At 36.4% G+C, this 21237-nt stretch overlaps 2 protein-coding genes across 2 annotated transcripts in view; both read right to left on the reverse strand.

Annotated features, from left to right (window-relative positions):
- LOC134754808 (uncharacterized) overlaps window positions 1-12757 on the reverse strand; it is a 103567-nt gene extending 90810 nt beyond the window's left edge. The window contains exon 1 of the mRNA XM_063691185.1: window positions 12597-12757. The gene's annotated coding sequence lies outside the window, so the exon portion shown is untranslated. The remainder of the gene's footprint in view (window positions 1-12596) is intronic.
- LOC134754957 (small ribosomal subunit protein uS14m) overlaps window positions 1-15486 on the reverse strand; it is a 306550-nt gene extending 291064 nt beyond the window's left edge. The window contains exon 1 of the mRNA XM_063691448.1: window positions 15483-15486. The gene's annotated coding sequence lies outside the window, so the exon portion shown is untranslated. The remainder of the gene's footprint in view (window positions 1-15482) is intronic.
- Window positions 15487-21237: the final 5751 nt, after the last annotated feature.

Raw genomic sequence — 21237 nt, forward strand, 5'->3', positions numbered from 1 at the left:
ATCACCGGGGGGCTCGCCCCCGCCGGTTTCTTTGCCCATTTTTATTTACACAATGTTCTATGTACACAAATTTATTATTTACACCTAAATTTAACTAATATATACAGAGAAATCAATTTCAGAAAATTTCGGCAAAATTAAATCGTGCTTTTTTCGACTTCCCGCCAAAAAGTCCCTGCATGAATACTGCTCTTTGAGTGTTGCCCTACTTTAGTTTGCTTTACATTGCTACTGACAAGATTTGCTTGACCAACTATACGATTTTTTTTTGAAAAAATTATAATAAAAACAATACGAAATTTAAACTTAAAAAATACCAAAAAGTTATGTCCTAGCATACAATTACCGAACCAGGGACCACCCTGTTTCAAATTAAATGTTTGCAAACTGCGCCATGATAGCTCTTAGCTAAGCTAACGAAATTTGGCTACTTATTCTCGAGTAAAAACTAAATATCTAAATACCGCCTAAACCAGCGATACAAATGTTTTGCCATTTACATGTCTCAAAAAGAAAAAAACTTGTCGATACGACTATTTGTTTAGGCGCGAGCTATCACGACTGAAAAAAAAAAAAAAAATTTTTTTTGAAAAAAATTCCAAAAACCGGATCGACAAAATGCTTTTTCACTTCTCATGCTCGTAAAGTTCTCCTTTGTGCTAGTTGTAGGCTGCACAAAATGCTACTTTTATGCTCTATTGCACAAAGTAATATTTTTTTAAAGACTAAGACAATCAAATCACTGCCATAGTACACAATTAAACATAATCGGATAATATTGTTATTCCACTTAATTCGGCCCGTTTTTTTAATAATCCGTGTTTTATATATTACTAAATAATTAAAATCTTACAATAGAGCATAGGTTATTATAGAAATAAACTACAAAATGTAGTTATAATTTGGCAGTATGAATAAAGACTTAAAGCCCCCTCCACACGAATTGCGGCGCGAAGCCACGAACGCGAGTGTGGACAGTTCGCTAATTAGCGAAATCGACACCACACTCGCGTTCGCGGCTTTGCGCCGCGATTCGCGCACGAGTGTGCAGTGGGCTTAAAGTAAATATCACGTTAAAAATTAAAAAAAAAGAAAAAAAAGAATATTGGCGGGAAGCTCTTGTTGCGGCTTTGCAATTTGTTGCTGTTTTACGATTGTTATTTTTAATAATGTCGTCGAGTGAGCAGGAAATTACAGTTTCGCCTAAAACTTTAATGGAAAGGAAAGCGAAAAATGTTATTGAGCAGTTATTGCCGCAGAAATCCAAACAAAAATATCTTACTGTATACGAAAATTTCATGAGTTGGAGAGCCGAAAAACTAGTCGATACTTTCTCGGAAGGTGTTTTCTTAACATATTTCGACGAATTGTCCAAGAAATTGAAGCCGCCTACATTATGGAGTGTGTACTCTATGCTTAAGAGTACGTTGCAGGTGAAAAACGACGTGAATATAAAACCCTATGTGAAACTTACATGTTTTTTGAAAAGATTCTAATGGGCACAAAACAAAAAAGTCAAAGGTTCTCACGGCAAACCATGTGGAAACATTCTTAAACACCGCTCCCGATGCTCAATATTTGACTACTAAAGTACGTAATCTTCTAATTGTTCAAATTTCACATTAAAATTTAATTAAATGTATTTTATTTGTTTGCCATTGTTTTATTTTACTCACAATCGAAGTGAAAAGCAGTGTGTATAACTCAGGCACAAACGCCTATTTTTATCCTCGGCTATATTGGTCCTCGCGGAAAAATGAATCGCTTTGTGCCCTTGTTGTAAAATCTACTATTATTTAATCAGAATCTGGTCACAAAATTCACGAGAATCGGTTGAGAATTGCGACCTGTAGAGGAGAACATTCGGACATACGATAGCAAAATGCGCTCGGCAGGACGGCAGGCGATCAGAATAGTACTTAGCGATAACAAGTTAACTACTAGTCAACAATAACACAGCTTATAAAACAGAGGATGCACTTATAACTAAACATATATTTTTATACATTTATTTAAATTACATATTTCAGTGAACAAGTTTAGAAGCAAATCAAATTATTTTGTTAATTATTTGGATTTGTATTTTGATGTTTGTTTCTATTACAGTTTATAATACATATTTCAGTGTTAAATATTTAATATTTTACATACACTCAATTTTCATATTTTATTATATTTAAAAGAAGCTATTTTTGCCAATAGCCTGCTTTTATTTATTTATTTTAGTATTGAGAGCTGATACATATTATTTCGACGCGATTTATTAATAAAAATACTATTTTTTTATTGTACTTGTGATATACAGTTTTTTAAAATGTTTTTTATGTAATCTACTTATTAAATCATTTCTAGTAGTTGTATAATTTTTTTGTAGTATAGTTATTTAAGACATGGTGCTTTAGTAATTTGTTAAACGTGGTATTCGATTTAGCATCTTTTATATTATTCGGTAATTTGTTATATAAATTGGCACCCTCGTAGAGTAAGCTCTTTTTCCCGTAATTAGAGCGTGGGGTCCGGAGTATTAGGTTGTTAGCGTTTCTTAATTTCATTTTTTGCACATTGTGCTTTTCAGTGCAAGTTATCTGAATATCAGGTATTTAAGCTTACCTTTAGATTTTACTTTACGGATTAGTAGACATGTGTTATATTATGTATGTGTAGGTCTGGGTGATATTCATTATTTTAGTTTCTTTATAGATTTTCGATGTAGCTGTTAAATGGTTGTATTTGAATAGAACTTTTATTAACTTATTTTGTGACCTCTGTAAACTGTTTATATGGATAGCGGCAACTGAGCCCCATATTTCGACAAGATAGTCTATATGGGGTTTTACCAATGACTTATAGATTGTATAGCAAATTTGTTTTGAAAGACATCGGGCTATGCCACGTAAAGCTCCAGTGAGGCAAGTAATTTTAGCTCAATTTTTTTCTGTGTGGGTTTTCCAAGTAAGTTGTTTATCAAATATAAGGCCCAGGTATTTTCATGGTCGACTCTATTTATGCTTTGGTTGTTTATTTTTAAGGTCTCACTAAATTGGAGTTTATTGTTTTTAGGAGCAAATATTATATAATTTGTTTTGTTAACGTTGATAGTTAGAAATGGTTAGTAGATTGCATTGGAACCAGCCATTTAGCATATTCAAATCAGCCTGTGCCTCGTTTATCAAATCCTGCATAGAGTTGCCAAAGTAGAAAAGACTGGTGTCATCAGCATATAAGGTTACATCACACCTCAGGCCAATTTCGTGTATATTGTTGATGTAAACAAGGAAAAGCAAAGGTCCTAAAATTGACCCTTAGGGGACGCCAAATGTTACTGGAAAAGGTTTACTCTCACATTGGCCAATCTTTACTATTTGTTTCCGGTTTGAGAGATAGGACTCAAACATTTTTCAGCAACAGAAACTTATGTCAAAACACTGTTTACACAATACTCAATCATTTGTTTTTATTCTGTTATAAATAACTAAATATTTTATGGTATTGAAAAACTGGACAAGCGCGAGTCGGACTAGCTCACCGAGGGTTTCGTATAAACTAAACTTATTTTTTTTAACAAATTTAGTTTTCAGATTTTTTCCTGTACTTGTGGTACAAGTCGATATTACTTGCCAAATTTCATTGTTTCTAGGTCAACGCAAAGTACCCTTTAAATATTGATTCCCTTGAGATACGTTTTTTGCGGCATAAACGGAAGTATCTGTTTTTTACGTTAACATAGCAGTTTGATTTTTTCACAGATTCAAGGGACTAAAGATCTCAGTACATTGTTGTAATTTCAACACGATACCTCCACGCGTTCTGTCTTGACAGACAGATGGACGGACAGACAACAAAGTGATCCTGCGAGTGAGTGGTCTTTTCCTTCAAAATTAAATTAGATATACTTATTTGCATTAAGTGTGGTTACATTCATGGTCATCTTTACATGTCTAAAATTTTATCACACACTTAATAATAAACATGCAAAAATAGTTTTCAGTTTTTTAATTGCCTAAACTAACATACTACACAACTATATATTTTGAGGTACGGAGCCCTAAAAACTAACCTTGCATCGTTTAGGCAGTTTTTTGAGCTTAATAATAATAAAAGAATTTTATTTCTGACGTGATATGTGATATGATCCTAAGTTGGTCGAAATAAACGATTTTATTTATTTATATTATTATTATCAGACATAAATCCATAGTTGACATACATATATATTAAACTAATAAAATAGTGTTAGTGGAATTACAAAACTAATCTTAACCTACATACCTACCTAAGTATAAATGTACCTATTTTACTGCAGTGTGGAGTTTTGTCCACTGCTGCAGCAGAGGGGGATCCCACCTATCCAACAACGCTTAATAATGTTAAAATGGTTAAAACTGTGACATTCGATAACTATCGACGTCTATTGCCAAAGAGTTGCTCCATACTAGTAATACAGCAATTAGTATTTTCTTATTGTACCTCCCTACCCTATTCGATATATGTATGTGTAGAATGATAGTTGACATATGTCAAATAACAGGTACTTAAGTAAAAAAAAAAGTATGATTGTTTTTAAATCGTTCACTTGTATGCACTTCGCACATAGCCAAGCTTTACAATTATGAATAGTACGCCTTAGTTCTTTAGCTTGATCAGCACATCATTGGGTACATTACTTAAATAGATCCGTATGCAGATTCAAGGTCACGCAAAAAGAAGTTGATTAATACTAACATCTGCGTTATTGCCTGTTAAACTAGTAGATGTGATGTGACTTCAGACTAGCTGATGCGCTTTCAATTACAATAAGCAAGCGGATTACGAAGAAGGTAGTTTATGAAAACAAGTAAAACAACTTTAGTTTACTAAGTATTTAGTGGACAGGGTGTTACGTTTTCTGTATGACAAACACTTGAATTTCAAATATGTACCAACCTAATTTACGATTCATACAAAGCTTAAATTAGTAGTGACGTTAGAGAGATATTGATACTACGACGTGCGATATCCAAAGGTACCTACTAAAATGTGAGTCAGACAACTCAGGAAAAGCCAGTTTAAATTAAAATGCAATAATAGTAATCGGAACCCGGAATAAGTTGTGGCCTTTCTCGCCGTATGCACCCCACTTCGTCGGAACAGATATAAATATGGTCACAAGGCTAGGCCCCTGATATATTATATTATATGTATACTCAAGAGCAGCGATTTGTATGGAAATGGTAAAATGAAAGTGACCTCTTAAACTTATGTGTCCCTTGTAACCTGTATGTTGTGTATTGTTACTATTGTTTATGTTAGGGGTTTATTTCAACTGCCTAGTGTACGAGTAAACCTTCTTCTTGTCGTGACATTGTGTTTGACAATGTTGTTTACTATAGAGTTACTGTTTCTTGTGCTTATTTAATAAACACTGCTATATATATTGATATAAAATATGTGTTTTTAGGGTTCCGTACGCAAAGGGTAAAAACGGGACTCTATTACTAAGACTCCGCTGCCCGTTTGTCTGTCATCACCAGGCTGGATCTCATGAACCATGATAGCTATTAGACAGTTGAAATTTTCACAAATGATGTATTTATGTTGCCGTCACAACAACAGAAACTAAAAACCGGCCAAGTGCGAGTCGGACTTGCGCACGAAGAGTTCCGTACCATTACGCAAAAAAATCACGTTTGTTGTATGGGAGTCCCACATTTTTTTTTATAGCGGCAACACAAATACGTCATCTGTGAAAATTTCAACTGTCTAGCTATCATGGTTCATGAGATACAGCTTATAACTTGAGATTTAGGGAGAAAATCAAATTATTGTATTAGATATTTTCATTTGTGTCAACGACTTTCTAGTCGTTCGTGCTTGGGCACTTTTTCTTTAGTATGTATATGATATCTATTTTAGTTTATTTTTAGGGTTCCGTACCCAAGTCCGACTCGCACTTGGCCGGTTTCTCATTTTTTACTTAGGTATTTATTTAACAACAATGGTAAAAAGAAACATACATAATAAAATTTACTATATAAGTACTTATATAGTAAGTTTTGTTATAGGTTTTCTTTAATTTTTTTATGCGTAAGTGGCATAAGCCCAACACGGGCTAAATAAACATTTGCTAAAGTGACTAGTGGGTAAAAGAATATGAACGACTAAAAATTACCTTAAGGTACCAAATAAATATAGTCCGCGTGCGAATTCCGTGCACAGCTGAGGAATGTTAGGAATGTTGGGCGTCATGACAGAGTGATGGTGACTGGTGTCATTTTGCACGTACGGGCGCGGCGCACACCCCCCCACTTCCTTGACATCCGAATGCACGGAATTGGCGCGCGGACAGTGTTTACTAACAGCTTAAAGTGTAAACTGAAATAGATGTCATATATTAAAGAAAAAGTGAGGAAGCCCTCCAGTGGTGAAGATTAAAGTGTGTTTAGTGTTGCCTGCTGATCATAATTGGCAACAATAAATTGAGTGAAGCAAAACATATTGCAAAATGTTTCTCGAGTGTTAATAAGATAATTGGTATGTAATTAAAAGTAAGTGCAAGGTGTACAAACCGGAAAGACGCCACACCGGTGCTTCATATTGCGTATGCGTCGCCTCGACCAATAATGCTTAGTGAAGCCAGGCGCGGATCCAGCTCTCAAAAAAGGTTGTGGTCACAGCCACCCGAAAACCGAAAATCGGCCAAGTGCGACTCTAAGTTCGCTCATAAAGCAATTATGAGTCATGAATGACTTTTGAATTTGATTACCTATTTCCTTTTTCCTGCGCATCAGGACTTTGGCTTTGAATTAATTCAGAGCTGATTTCGTCCAATTAAATAGTCAGTTTTGATTAAATTCCAAATCAATTTCAATCAATCTTTTTTTTTGTTTCCTATACTAGCCACAGCTAGTAAGCCAATAGGGACACTAAACTGGGCGGTGTCTTAACGGTGTCTCGGAAATTGTAGTGTGACCAGCAAGTGACATGCACCAGGCGAGACTTAATTTACAACTACTGAACCGATTTGATGAAATTTCGGCTACTTCAAATGATATCAAATTAAATTAAACGCTAGTATACATTTTACATTAAATAACTTTATTTACAGTTAGATGCTAAACCGAACCGCATTCTACTCTACTTTGAAATGAATCTTAAATGTAGGTATACGAATTTGGTAAGCAATTATGTTTGCTGTAAATTATTTCCCATTTTGAGTAATTTGAAAATAGGATGTTGAATTTTATCTTTAACCTTTTGACCGCCAAAGACGGTAAATCACGTCGTCGACATTTTGTGCCACTCACGCCGCCGACGTCATTTGCCGTCCAAACTTAATTTATCAAAGACTCTTTAATAAATAACTATATTTCTTTGTTTGTATTTGCATTATTTTATTTTGCCCTTCTACTTTATTGTATAACTTTATTACAATTCAACTATGAATAGAAGGTTAAAAAAAAACAACATTATGTTATAATACGACTTACCCAGTAAATAGCATAGCTAGCCACGCCAAAAACGGCACTTGACGTCGCCTAGTGATGTGACCGAGTCATGGAGGAATAATATTATTATATGAAAGTAACAATCTCCTAATAGAAATCGTTTCGCGCAGTTCCGACAAACACGCTAGCGCCATCAATAATAGATATGGCTTAATCCCATACATTTTGTAATAGGAGTTGTTTTTGCTAAAATAACTGCTATTTGTGCTGTTACGGTACTTGTTTTCGTGCTTAATTTAAACAACTTGGTTTGAAAGACGGTACTGACCTTTTGTGATAATGTAACCCCTTATGCATTTATTTTATTGTAACGATACTGCAGTTTGCTAATTAGTAGGTAATAATAATCGACAACGGGTTTGCACATCTCTGAGTAACGCGCGCTTATCAGTGTTCCGTGCGCCCATGACGGCACTTCACGTCCGATGCCTGACGTCACCACCAAGTAGTGATGTGGCATTATTGAGAGATTTGAGTGGAAGTTACAAGTACATTTTGATATTTAAATACGTTATTTAAAGGTTTTTAGTAGAGCTAAAAGCCAGAATCATCTAATATTATATTGTAAAACACCTGTGTAGTGGTTCTTCTAATCTAAGTATGTCAAAAACGAAATCAGTGAAAATATCGATATCCTGTTTTGTAATCACTATTGTTCTCTAAGGTTTTATTTTGCTTCATTGCGGTGTCACGTCGAGTTACGTCAATGCTTGGCGTTCAAAAGGTTAAAAAGTTATTACCATGTTTTGCACCAATCATAGAGGTATGATTGGCGGGTAGTCGGGTAGTCTATTTTTTTTCATAACAAAACTTCTAAGATCTTCATAAATATCCTTTGACATCCATCAAGTTATTATACGTACATGAACTAAAAATAGATAATTAGTTTAATTTTTTTTACTTAAATAGAAATTAAAGATAATGATCATGACTGATGATTAGTAATATAACTACTCCTTTTTAACCAATATAATTCAGACAAGTTGGTTTAAGTAGGAACTTTAAAAAAAAATATAGGATTTTTTTATGTAAATAGGTATAGTGCTACAACACTATACCTATTTACATTCCTATAAAATTTTATTATTAATTTGTTTTGTTATTGTAACGCGTCTTATAATAAACAGCAATTCTCTCAAATCTTAGATCTAGTAATTATTGCAGAAATAAATACTACGTGCAAAAATTAATCAGTGGTCTGCTTCATACATATTTATTTGCAATGATTCAGTTTTGCACCACTCTCTTTGTTTACAATAATTTTTTGCAAAAAAATATTTGAGCCAATCTGTTATATACTTATGTATACAGGGAGTCATTCGTATCGAGGTTATGAAAAAGTAAGAATTTTACATTTTAGCCTTTTGCGTAAGTAAATAAATGAATAAATATTATAGGACATTCTTACACAGATTAACTAAGTCCCACGGTAAGCTCAAGGAGGCTAAGTAAAAAATCATAAATGATAGACAGCTAATTTGTGGACTACTTAGTTGTCAGAGCTTTTCATAATCTATAAGTTGCATTAAAAGCAATTAAGTCATGCTAGACTATAATCAATATATATCTATATTTATTTTAAGAACATGTTTAATTCAAAGTAAATTTGATGAATGGTCAAAAAAATAATATATATATATATCTATTTATTACATTTATTACTAAGGTACTACTTTTGACTCAGTTTTACACCTTTACCTACTTTCCAAAGTCAAATTTGAATAGGCTTAAGAACTTAAGATAAGAAATATTTTATGTTTATACCGTATTTTTATTAGTTAATTAGTACATTTCTAAATAAACGAATGTGCTATACTTCCAAAAAAGTGTACGAACATTTTACGTGACAGCTGTTCCATACAAAAATGAACTGTCATAGGCATCATCATTGGACGCGCGAGGTAACGAGGTATAACTGTGGGAGCACCCAAACGTAAGTTTGATTTTGCTATTTAAGTATATACTTAAATTACAAATTCAAGCTTACGTTTCTTTTTTGCGAAAACGTTGATTATTTGATCTATATCTAGGTTCGTATCTTTATGTATATTCAGGAGAGCTAGCCCGGATAACCTTTCCTCTGCCATTGAGGCCCGCAACCAAGATTTTACTCTGCGAAGAGTAGAAAAAGATCTCTCTGCGGTAGCAACGCTAACCGGGAGAGTTGCTAATATTTGTAAAAACATTTTGATGTTAGGGTACAAATCTTAGATAAATAAGTAAGCATAGAGTACTCCATATACCAGTTTCCTTACTTAATATATGTATAGTATGGTAAAGTTTGAAAATTACTAATAATACATACGTATTATGAATCATTTTTAAACTCCCTTGAACCTAATACTTAGTAAACGTAGTTACGCTTAGCTGACTTATTTCCCTATAGTATGAGGTATTCCATTACTACTCAATCGACCACTAAATATGTAGGTAAATTATTTTATATTTGACTAGGTACATAAAGAATCTATACAATTAAATTTTTTAAATCTAAATGTTCAGTCGAGATAGCATGATATGCCCCATAAATATATACCTATTGCACAGCTGCGTGAGTAGTTGTAGGATTTAATTTTCAAGATATTTACTTAGTCGTTGACTAGAAGACGCCAAAAAACCCCCTCAAGAAAACAAATCACACACAACACGAAATATCATAGGTACAAATAATAAATCGATAAACAATGTAGGTAATGAATATTTTATTGGATAATTTGTAACTTTGTTTTATTATAAAAGTAATATACATAGAGTAGCTTACTTACACGTCGAGAAACAATCAGAGCGATAAATTGCTCTGATTGTTTAGGTAAACCCTGGCCGAAATGACCAAAAAACAAAGTTAAAATAAAGTTACAAATGATATATAGAGTAGGGCATTGCATTAGAGCGGTAAAATAGCAATAATTTCATTAAAATAACTTACCATTGTGTCGAAACAACAATCACACTATCACAGCTATTTTACCCTGACTGACATTAACAAAAAACTTTTCAAGAATGGCGGCTTGCCTCGGAACTTTTGGCATTTTGGCGGAAATCTACATGTGCATGCATACAACTCAATACACTCTTGCTTTTAAATTAGTAGATCTGTCTATTGTCTATGGTCTGCGCGAGTGCGCGCTTCCAACCAGGTAGTCATCTCTTTTTTTCTAATACATATTCATGCGCCAAAAAGAAACAGATAATATGGTGTAAAAATGTGACAAAAAGTATCACCATTTTTGTCTATGGCTCTTTGCTGCGTTCCGAATCACGCACGATTCATTGTTTTTATTTTTTATTTTATGAAGGCCTATCGATCTCAATATACCGTGAAAGTGTAAAAAAGGTTGTGGGCATGCCCATCTTGCCCACAACGGTGGATCCGCGCCTGAGTGAAGCATGGCGACTTGGCGAGTACCGACTCTCTGATTAACGAAAACGGCTTGTTTGGTGCCTATTTTTATTATTATAGAGCTCATTAGGTATATGTTGTATATTACCACACTATGTAGGTAGAGGATTTCGTATAGGTAAGGTCTTGCAATCATTGGCAAATAATCCCGGTTATAATATATGTATAGAAATGTGTGCATAGTCGTTGTTTATATTTAATTATAGATAAATGTTACGTTACGATGATTCATTACCTACTCGTAAAAAATATTTTACTAGTCCTGATTTGGAAATACCGACTTCTGTTGCGAGTTAAAACTTAACTTAGCCCAGATATTTTTTTGCTATACATTCAGAAGTTTATGGAAATTTACACACCTATATATTAAATATTATTTCTATACCTCTAATATTTTCCTGAATGCTTGCATATAAACAAATAGGTCGAAATTATAATTAAAATAAATATGTAAATACAAAAAACATAATCGCCATGCAGCACATTCGCTGGAATGCAAAATCGCTGTGGCTGACAGTCGCAGGAGCACTTGTCGCGGCGAGCCACGAGCCACTAGCCACCCTCCGCGCGGAAAGTAAAAGGAGGTTGCGGTGCGCGTGACGCAACCCGCTGCGCCCCCGCGGCCGCGCCGGGTCCGCGCCGCGCCGCGCCGCCGCCGCCGCTGCCGCCGCGCGCCGAGCCACAAAAAGCTCGCGGAACTTTACCCGCCTCTACAGGCACAGGGCTATTCAGCGGTTTTAATGCCGTTATATCGTCGGTATTGTGACATAATTGTGATGTAAAAGGCGTTCGGAAAGCTATTCAGATGACGTATATTAATTAAGCCACAGATATACAAAATTGACAATGTAATTATCTAGAAGTTGCAAAGTTGGCGATGTGACGTCACGAGGGCTACTGTGGGATATACTAGTACACGTTACAAGCCGGGACTCAAAAACATGAATAAGTATTTGTTAAAGTAAAATCGACGTTGAACCTGACGTTACAGTTTTTTATTTATATTCTGTAGTAAGTAGGTATTACAATGTACATTGTAGGTAACTACGATAAATATGAATGTGCTAAATAAGCTGTTTACATACTTATTGTAGGAACTAGGTACAGAGAAGTAATAAATAGGCAGTGTAGGTATATATTTTGGTGGTAATCAAAATGAGGCATTTATATTACTTTGTCGTACCCTTTTAAGATAGTTGAGATAAGTAAAGTATATAACATAACAAATGTATATACGAGTACATACAGTCAACGTTTAAGTTATGTGGAGGATAGAGCTTGTCTGAAAAGTTCACGCGAAACACTTCTGCGAATCGACACTCGTTGAAGTCTTTTACTAAGACGAATCACGACTGTCCCGCAAACGATACCATAATGTATCAATTAGCATATTTGTGTCGTCAAAAACTATTGGTATTTTCGATGTAACTAATTATCAACCAATAATTTAGGCATATCTACTCTACACACTTCAGGAAGACACTATTATTCTACGAAAATTGTAGGCACAGACCGGAAATTAAGCAATGTTTAACTGTAAGGAGACAACGAAAAAATAAAGGATTGCACGGGCTATATCGGCGATTAAATTAAAAAAGATATTATTACTCAGTATACTAAAAACATGAATGGACGTCGCAGGTAAAGGTGAATATAAATTAAAAAACAACCATCAATAAATCTTATGACTCATAGGATGTAATAAAACCAACCTGTCGAAGAAGCACCACAGAAATCACACGTGCACAGAGAAATCCTTTAAAAGTTCGTTACGCAGGCACTAACCGAATATTAAAATTTGAAATGAGCAACGGTTGCGGTCAGGGGCGGCGGAGGCACGACGTGGTCGGCGGCGCGCACACGAATGGCGGCCGCGCGCCCCGCCGGCCCGCGCCCGCCGCCGGCGCACTGCAACGGAGCCCTCCTATGCTTTCCTCCGTCTTATTATATATTAAAAGAGTCCCAGCAAGGTTGGCCGATTTTCACCTTTCCATATAAACGGACTTTCGTTCTCATTTTAAAACTACGTGTTGGATTGTAATGAAACTTTGCACATACAATGACATGACATGAGGTATATAACTATGCTTGTAATTCGTTTTTACAGCGCCGGTTTATAAAATAAACGAAATTGAGCAAAAACAAGTTTTGTCTGAAAAACTTAAATTCGCTGTAATTTTTTAACACTCTCAGCGCCGCGTGGGCCGCCGGCGGCCCACAAATTTTTGAGTACAGTAGGCCACTATGATTTTTGAGTGACTTTATCAGCGGGCCACGTCGTCCGCCGGCGGCCCACAAGCATACGAGTGCAGCACGCCAGTATATTTTTTTAAAGATTTTACGGGCAGGCCACATGGTACGCCGGCGGCCCACAAAAGTTCCAGTGCCGCAGGCCACTATGATTTTTCATCAGTTTTAATTGGCTTTATCAGCAGGCCATGTGGGCGGACAGCGGGCCAAAGTGTAAACTTTACCGGCAGGCGACGTGGTACGCAATGATCCCACAAAAATTGAATTACCATATTTTCATCTTGCGACTCCTCATCTCATATAATGCAGATGCAAAATAGGCTTACGCGTGATGGTACGTACGGCGTCAAAAATAGGTAACTTTCCTTCTGTTTTGAAATAATGAAATTTTGGGTCCTTTAAAGCTCAACCAGACATTTATTTTGTTTTCATTTAACAAAATCGACGGTCTCTTATGGCGTTGCCTTAAAATTTGTGTTATCAAGGTGCCAATCAATGCATTACCAATTTACAATGCCGAGGTTAGACGTGTGAGTAAATACCTACTAGAAACAACTTTGAGTTCATAGAAATAAAACTACGAAACTGCTACGACAACATTTGTATTTTTTTCTAAAAAATCAAATTAATGACAACCAATCAATTAATGAATAGATAAATTCTGAATCGTAATGTCAATGGGACACAATAGGCTCGTAATAATAATAATAATAATGTCTATACAGTTTTTCAATACTGAAAAGAATTAAGAAAATTTAGTCTAAAAACAAAAGGGGTGATCAACCCTCCCCAGTTTCCCCTATGCGTATGTGTGTGTGTGTGTTTTTGTATCTGTGCACTGGCGTACATGCTACGAGCCAGTGTTGGCCGAAACGTTAATACAATTGACAAGTAACCACTACAAATTGAGCCGTAAAGTGTAAGCGTAATGCTCAATTGCTGTTAACGTTTGGCCAACACTGCTACGAGCTGGGGTAGGGAATACAAAATGTATATTTTTTTCTAAAAACTGTGCATACGAGTATATCCACGTGGATTTACAGTGATGGTTTACTAGACCGCGAGCCAGGCGCAAATTTCGCCAGTCATCGCCTTCCGGGCGAAAACTCGTATAGTGGTTAACGGCTATGTATGATGAACCCTCGTGAACGTCAGCTGCCGCTCCGTTGGTGGGTTGAGGAATAGCAGCCACCGAAACGCGTAACACGGTCTTTCCACTACGATACAATAGGCTGACGATTTGTTTTATTAACAATAGCATCTAAACTATCATCTGACAAAGTATCAGGCAGGAGGCGATGACTAAATTTTTTTTATAGAATTTATTTGCTGCCATTCCTCAACCCACCAACGGAGCGGCAGCTGACGTTCACGAGGGTTCATCATACATAGCCGTTAACCACTATACGAGTTTTCGCCCGGGAGGCGATTAGTCATGGAAATCTGTTCCTGGCCCGCGGTCTATACGCACGTGTCCGTCCAAGCGCGTGATTTTTTTTTGAATGCCGGGTTCAAAAAATTGGCCAATGGAAATGTTGGCCTGCTGTGTCAAAACGTTGACTTGTCAAGAACTAAAAATGTATTATGATTATGTGTTTCTGCTTTTGGTACGCCGGCGACCCACGTGGCCTGCGGGTAAAGTTGTTATAGAATCATACTATTACAACAGAATCAACGAGGGCCGTCGGCGGCCTACTTGGCCTGCCGGTAAAGATACTAAATATTACAGCAGCCTTCTTGACTCGATTTTTTTGGGGAGGCTGGCAACCCACATGGCCTGCCATAAAAATAAATTCGTGTGTTCTATGTCGCTGGGAGTGTTAAATATCTGATTTTTTTACTAGGTATCTGAAGCTACATAGACTAAAATCAGGACTAAATAGATATACCTTATCGTATTATAAGTACAAAGTTTCAGAGCAATCTAGCTGGGCATTTTAAAATAAGAGCGTAAATACGTTTGTATGGAGAACTGAGCCATTATATTTTTTTTATAGGACATTAGTACACTATAAGCTACATTATTGTGTAAAAATAAAAAAAATAAAAAAATGCGAAGTTGGAAAAAAAAAAGATATGTAATACTAACTTCCGGTTTGTTACATGAAAAAAAGATAAAAAAAACTTTTTTTATAAATTTTCAAGGAAATTAACTAATATTCTCAAATAATCACTAATTAGTTATTATTAAATCCATTGAAAGAATTGCAATAATATTTTTTTTTTAATCCGTGCCTCAAATTTTGTAGTTTTTTTTAAATGCGTATAAATTATTAACGAAGCAATATATTAAAAAAGTAATGATGCCAAATTTTTTAGTTCACATATAGGTCCAATTAATCCAACTATGAACAAAATCCAGAACCTGACAATTTTTTTGCTGCCCGCTTGACGTGAAATGCCCCAACAGTGACAATGACAACACGTAAATACTATTTTAATCCCAACGCGAACGTCCACGGCCATTGACACAAGGGTAGGTACACGAATGAAGAGACAGAGAGAAAAGTAATCCATATGATTATAGTATATAAAAAAAAATACAATTTTCTATAACCTGTTCAACAGTAGGAAAAACATAAAATTGAATTCACCTGCGTATTTAATTAAAACACTGCCTCGGTCGGTGCTTAAATCGGCCGTTCCGTTTAATTACCTCTTCTTAGCTGAGCACAAGGATACACTTGAGAGGCACATTCTCTTAAAATCGTTTATTTGCTAAATTAAGCAGCGTTCTTTTTAGAGGTGCGCAAGGTTAGGAGTTTTGTCTAAATAAATCGTTTTTGTTTCAGTTTATTTTTTAGGGTTCCGTACCCAAAGGGTAAAAACGGGACCCTTTTACTAAGACTTTTCTGTCCGTCTGTCCGTCTGTACGTCTGTCACCAGGCTGTATCTCATGAACCGTGATAGTTAGACACTTGAAATTTTCACAAATGATGTATTTCTGTTGCCGCTATAACAACAAATACTAAAAAGTACGAAACCCTCGGTGGGCGAGTCCGACTCGCACTTGTCCGTTTTTTTTATAGGTGCGTTCAATTTATTACGTAGGTACGTTGTGTTATGATCATATGATTTATCAGATTCAAACGCTTCTTACTGCCGAATGATACCTAGAATACCTACCAGCTATGTTTTACAGATATACCGACCGAGTTTTACATAAATACCTAATAAAGTAGGTAATACTTATTTGACGGACTTCTGCTTAACAATTTTGAGACTTTTAAGGATTTTTTCGCGTTATTGATATTAGGTACTTATAACACAAAAATATATCGAATACGAGTGATTAGATGTCTTTTATAGTAATATCAACTTGAAATTTATTATAAAAAATATAATATACATAATATGAAGTATGTATATTAATGACAAAAAGCCGGGATAACGCAAGGAAGATGATGAGGATATGAAGTGTATTAATGATAAGTAATACTCTCTTCTAGCCCAGAACCTGCTGGAAACAACATTTATATAATATAATATATACCTATCCTTTTCTAGTTGAAGAAACACTGACATGGCTGATTCATTTGTCACAATATTTCAAGTTTAGGACACCGTTGTAGATGTAGACTAGTACGGCTACCATCAGTTCGGCACTGACATAAACGCGAGCGTAAACGTAACTTACTTTCTTAGCATCTCGCTCGTACTGACATATTAGTGCGAGCGAGATGTATAGAAAGTAAATTACGTAGACGGTGCGTAGACGTTAGAGTATATGTCAGTTTTGACACTGCCAGTGACTCATGACATGGTACGGGTAAAGGTGACTTAAAAGGGCATTCGCTGTTAAAGTTAGTACTTATACTAACTTGAATAATATTAATTTGCCGGCTACAGGCGGCAATATCGTAGCGGCATAAATTACTCTAGCTGCAAACAACACTATTCTATGCACATGGTCGTTTTATTTGCAGTATAAAGTAAGCCTGCGTGTCATAACCGCGAAGAGCCGCGGCGGCGCGGCTGTGCCAGGGATTGTGCTGTGTTCTCATAGTGTTACGAATGTGACGTCTCAGATGCGCCAGTATAAGATTTTTCTCTGATTGTACGTGGTTATGATGGATGTAGAGGCCGCTCTAATACGTGCCCTGGGCTGATGCGCGCGGGCAGCGACGGGAACCACACAGCCTGCATCGGCGCAGGTATGCGCTGTTATCGCCCGCGGCGCCGCGCTACTCAGAACTGAGACTGCGCATCATCGAGCTTGCCTATTGGCCCTAATACCCAAGCCGTTGGCTTCATCGTTATGCGTGTTATATTCTGATTAAGATTCGTTTTAAAATCACTTGTAGGAAAACCACAATAGGTATTCGTCGTTCATTTTTTTTAATTATTGTAGGATCTAATAAGGTTATGGTTTTCCTGGCAATACGGTAAACGAAAGTCGCGCAGCCATATCATATCACGCAATATACATAAATAACATATAACAACTGCTAAGTGAATTAATGGCATTTAACTTTGGCCATTCGCAAACTTTGCACTTACAAAATAGTAGATTATACACCGAGGGGATAAAGCACTGTTTTATTCTCCATAGGCTACGGCGGCCAAAATCGAGAAAATAACTGTCTTAAAATTGAATTTAGCAAGGAGCAGGTACCAGTGCCTCATGAGTTACGAGGTGTCGTTGACCAATCCGCCGGGCCCCGGTGGCCGGGGCGCGTACGAGTATGAAGGTATCGCTCCAGTACCTACTTTTGGTTTGTTTACCTATATGATTCTACTAACTGAAAGTATTTTTTTTGTCTCGTAGAAAAATTATTGTATACAATAGTGATGTAATCAAGTTTTCAAACTTCAAACTTTAAATTTATTCTGCAGATATTAAGTCTCACATTAAGCACTGCAAATACCACATTTATGCAGATGACATACAGGTCTATATATCATGTAAGCCAACGGAAGTTAATACTGCTATAGAGAAACTCAATGAAGACCTCACAAGAATAGCAACCTGGGCTACTGAAAATTGCCTACTGCTCAACCCAAATAAAACTAAGTACCTTGTCTTTGGCAGCAAGCACCAACTGGCTGGTGTCGGTACTTCAGTGGATGTTATGCTAATGAATGAACCGATTGAAAGGGTGTACGAAGCGCGAAATTTAGGTCTTTTAATGGATTGTGGACTTCGATATGAGAAGCATACCGCAGAGGCTGTAAGAAGCTGCTTCTACAAGCTTAAGGTGCTATATAAAATTCGGCCATACCTAAGCGAACCCTTGCGCATTCAATTGATCGAGTCACTTGTACTATCAAAATTGAACTATATGGATATTGTAACTGGGCCTAGACTTCTTGCTAAAACAAAAAGACTCATACAACGTGTTCAAAATGCCTGTGCTCGCTTCTGTTTTATAATTCCGTTGAGAGCCCACGTCACTCCATTTCTTAATAGTTATAAGATTCTCAAGATGCAGCACCGACGTAAACTTCATTTGGCTTGTTTGCTCTTCGGAGTTCTGAAGTATAAAACCCCTGCATATCTTTTTAACAAGTTGTCTTGCATTAGGCTCCGCGACCGCCGTAATTGTGGGATTCAATTGTTGACGCCACGCCACGCTTCGGCAGCCTTCCGGGGCAGCTATCGTTATACGGCCACAAAATATTGGAATAACGTGCCGCCGCCAATGAGGAACCTGCAAAGTATTTATAGTTTCAAAACGAAGCTTAAACAGTACATGCTTAACCACCAACTTAGCCAGGAAACCTGCTTACACGATACCTGTAGTTTTTTGTTTTTACTTACCACTTAGATTAGGTTCCCTCTGCATTGCCATGGCACATTACTTTAAAAAACTCTGTTCTCGCCCTCTTGCGACTGTCTGTAAGCACTTAAGCAGTCAAATTTAGATTGATACAGTATTGTTTTTTTTTTCTAATCAAAGAGAAGTTCTGATAAAATCGACCTGTCTTAGCTGTAATTTTAGTTTAGTTTACGTATCTGCCACATGGCGCTAGTTATAATGTACGGCCAAGCTGAGTTCGGCCGGATATAACAGCTGTATGTGGTGATAGCGTTTATTGTAATATGTATTTTTAACTTATCTCTGTCTTTGTCTTTTGTATGTTATATTATATATTAATTTTGTTGTTTTTCTTGTTACCTGTCGTGATTGTTTCACCGGATGGTCTCACCGGAAGATCAGCGCTGGAAGTCGCCAGCAACATGCTGAGGTGAGACCATTTCGTGGCACTTTTTCTTTTTATTTATGTTTCTCTGTTTTGTATAATTTTCTATTTGTTTGTGCTAACGAATAAATTATTTCTATTCTATTCTATTCTATTCTAAATATCTTTATTGCCAGTATATTACATACCGAATATAAACCCTGTAAGGGCACAGCAATTGAATCTTATACCTACATAAGCATATACAATTTAACCTTGTACATAAATACATAAGCATTGCACAGACATTCGAATCAACTAACTATTCATTAAATAAAAACGGTATTCGACTGAAAACACACTATTTTCAGACCATATGCTCGACATTGCCCAATTATATATCATGCAAACCTCACCTAAGGTAAGCTATTATTGCTGTAGGTCTCTATGGGACAATTTTTCATACGAATTCAAATCTTATTATTAACCAGCGGGTTATAATGAGATTCAGTATCATATTATGACCCGGCGGGCTATAATGAGGTATATAGTTGTTTAGCATTTCTTGTCAGTAAAAAAAAGGCCCGAATTTCAAATTTTTAATATCCCTTCGCGCCTACATTTTTTTAAATTTGCCGCCTTTTTCCGCCGATTGAAAAATGAGCCGCGTAACGATTTGGTCAGTGATAGGAGGGGATTTGTCGTTGCCGGCCATTATAAAGGCAATGATCCAAAATAAAAGATGCTGGCAAGCTATGGCTACTTTTTGCGAGGCAGTCATGGCTGAAAAAGAAACGGCAGAGCGCGCGCGGGATGAGGAACCGGAAGCTCACCCGTTGCGGCGCAAACGAGCTAGGCGGAGGCGGGTCGCCCATGACCGCCGCCTGCCGCCTTAACGGGGCAGTCTGGCAGTCACGGGGACGACTGTCACCTGACAGAAACTTGGAAAAATAAATTAAATAAATTAGATAAAGATATAAAGGAATGCCAGGAAGCCAGGATCTAAAAACATTTGAAAGAAAACTGAAACAATATTTTATTAGTAAACCATATTATTCCATCAAAGAATATTTTGCTAGAGCTTTAGATTAATATTAATATCTGACATTGATGAATTAACTGACATACAATATACATATAATCTAATATTATTATTATTATTGTTATTTTGACCATATATTTTATTTTATTTTATTGTAATGTATTTTCTTTCAGATTGTGTAATTAATTTCGACATTACTGGTGGAGTAATGTGTCTTATAAATGTATTTGCATGCATTATACTATGTTTTATGTGCAAATAAATGATTGATTGATTGATTGGTCCTCAATGGTGAGTGGCATTCTAGGACCCCCCGAAATGGTGATTGGAGTTATTCTCCAGAGACGGGGCTTAACAGCCGTTCGCTGCGGGGTCATGGTAGAGTGCACTGGTGATCCCATGGCCTCGCCTCACAGCACCGAGCGACAGACAGGTGGTTTTAGTGGGTATACCGGACTCACGTGGTGAGTCCCACATAACCATCCCGCGGACATCCTCGCGCCTGGGTGGTATGCGTAACGCATTTCCCCTGTATATAAAAAAAAGATTAGAACTGCGACCTTCACAGAAACCAACTGCTACTAGCAAACAAAGTTAGTGGGCAGAAAGTTTTTTGAATTACAAAATGAAAGGGAAGTAATCAAATGATGGCCAATTTTTTTTTTTGTTTATTTATTTATTTATTTATTTATTTATTGATAATACAGCTATCATAACAGTTGCCCAATGCGATAGTGTAGCAAAATGTAAACTAGAGACAATAAAATATTTATAAAACTATTTCTAAGTATAACATAAGACAAAAAAGTGACTTTGATGAAGTCATTCTCATAACAATGGAACACATCAATCCGGGTAGCAACTTGATTGAGTGTACGCAAGGCTCTCGTCCACGGCGCCTCGTGCAGTAGATCGGTACGCGCGCGCTCACGGCTAGC

Source organism: Cydia strobilella, chromosome Z (genome assembly GCF_947568885.1).
Source record: "Cydia strobilella chromosome Z, ilCydStro3.1, whole genome shotgun sequence".
Classification (NCBI taxonomy): Eukaryota; Metazoa; Arthropoda; class Insecta; order Lepidoptera; family Tortricidae; genus Cydia; species Cydia strobilella.